The sequence below is a fragment of the Chrysochloris asiatica genome, unplaced genomic scaffold (genome assembly GCF_000296735.1).
Source record: "Chrysochloris asiatica unplaced genomic scaffold, ChrAsi1.0 scaffold00057, whole genome shotgun sequence".
NCBI lineage: Eukaryota > Metazoa > Chordata > Mammalia > Afrosoricida > Chrysochloridae > Chrysochloris > Chrysochloris asiatica.
The window spans coordinates 14,143,845-14,145,834 of NW_006408575.1; the positions used below are offsets into that span (position 1 = coordinate 14,143,845).

The 1,990-nt window shown below is 35.5% G+C and overlaps 1 pseudogene; it reads left to right on the top strand.

Moving 5' to 3' along the window:
• The first annotated feature begins 110 nt into the window (after positions 1-110).
• Positions 111-1,990, top strand: part of LOC102813930 — a 6,791-nt pseudogene continuing 4,911 nt past the window's right edge.

A 1,990-nucleotide genomic window follows, 5' to 3' on the forward strand; every position in this document is an offset into this window, starting at 1 on the left:
AAACTTATATATGTCTATATATACAGAGAAGTTTATATCAAGGAAATGGTTCACAACTGTAGAGGTGGAAGAGTCCCAAGTCTGAGTCAGATGAACCAAGATCGTCAGCCATGTCCAGCAGGCAGACAGTTATGCAGATCCGGCAGGCAGACAGGTCCAGCAAGCAGGTACACAGGTCTGACAGGTAAGCAGTCAAGCAAATAATAAACTGGGCCACTGGCTGAAGTCCAAAGAAGCAGAATTTGGATGATGAGCCAGATGCAAGATCCAGACCCAGCAGAAAGAAAACAAGTTATGCCTTAGTTTCAATCATGTTGGTAGCAGGCCACACCCCTGAAGAAAGATCCTTTCAACTGATTGACTGCTCATTGACAATCATAGTTAAATACATACTCACTGTCAATCATTATAAAGTTAAATATAATGTATTGGATCTAACCATAGGGATAATCACATCTCAACTGCCAATCCCCTGGGTATTCTCACCCAGTCAAGTGGATACAAAACCTTAACAATCACAATAATTATTGATAACTATTAATTGATTTCTGATGGGGCACTGTGGGTCAGCACTGGACTGCAAATCATAAGATCGTTAGTTCAAATCCACCATCTGCTCCTCAGAAACCTATAGAGGGTCACTATGATTCAGAATCAATTCAACAGCACTTAACAACAATATTAATTAATTGTTAATCCACTTGTTGTGTGTGTGTTTTTGTGGTGCTGCTGGCTTCTTTAATCCACAGAATTTTCTGTGCTGAATTTATTTTGTGTTTTCTTGTCAATTTCTTCATTGTTGTTGTTTCAATGTATACTTGAACTTCACAGTATTCCTTTTTTTCCTGATTTAATTAGAAAGTGTAGTAATTTTCTGTGAACTTACTCTGTAAGAAATTTATAATTAATTTTTAAAATTTATTTCCTAGTTTAAAACAGTCTGTTTTATCTTGAAAGCCACTTGACTTCCTTGCCATTTGGAAGTTCCATAACAACACTTTCCTCTCTTTTTACTTTCTAAGTGTCTTCATTATAAATTGATATCTCTAGTTCCCTATTTTCATTCTTGATCCTGGTGTCACACTGTAGTATCAGCACAGACTGAAAACCACAATGTCAGCTGTTCAAACCCACCAGCTGATGTTCAGAAACCCTATATAGGGTCACTATGTGTCAGGACTGACTCAGTGCCACTTAACAACAAGAAGCTTTGTTTTACTTTGGGTATTTCTATATCCTGATTGAATTTTGGGTGGTGTTGCCATGTATGTCAATCTCAGGTTGTTGTATCCTGTTGGTTCTCAGTCCAAAGGACTCTCTTTAGTATTGTTTGTAAAGTTCACTTGGTTATTACAAATTCCTTTAAAATCTGTTTATGTGGAAATGCTTTAATTTTTACCATCATGTTTGAAGAATATTTTTGCTAGGTATAAGACTCTTGGTTGGCATTTTTTCTTTTCTTTCTGACTTTCTTTCTTTCTGAGTTTTGTATGTATTTTCTCATTGTCTTCTTGCTTACATGTTTTCTATTCAAAAATTAAAGTTCAACCTTATTGGTTCTCCTTTATAGGTCACGCTTTTATTTTCCAGAGCTGTTCCCAGGAATCTTTCCTTATCTTTTACTTTGGAGAGTTTGATTATATTAGACTTTGGAGATTTTCTTTTGGAGTCTATCCTGTTTGGGGGTAGGTTCAGTTTCTTGAATATTTATCTTCTTGTCTTCCATGATGTTAAAGAGGATTTCTTCCAACAGTGTTTGCTTATCTTTTCTGTACCTTTCTTTGTCCCTCAATATTCTGCTATTTCAGTCTCCCATAAATTATTCCCCTTTATGGTGTTCTACATGAATATGAGGTTTCCTTGGGTTTTATTTTATTCTTTTTTCTGATTGTTCTTCTAGTTTGTTAACATTGAGAGATTTATCTTCAAGCTCACTAATTCTGACTTCTATTGATTCAAATCTATTCCTTTGCCCTTTCAATGTATTGTT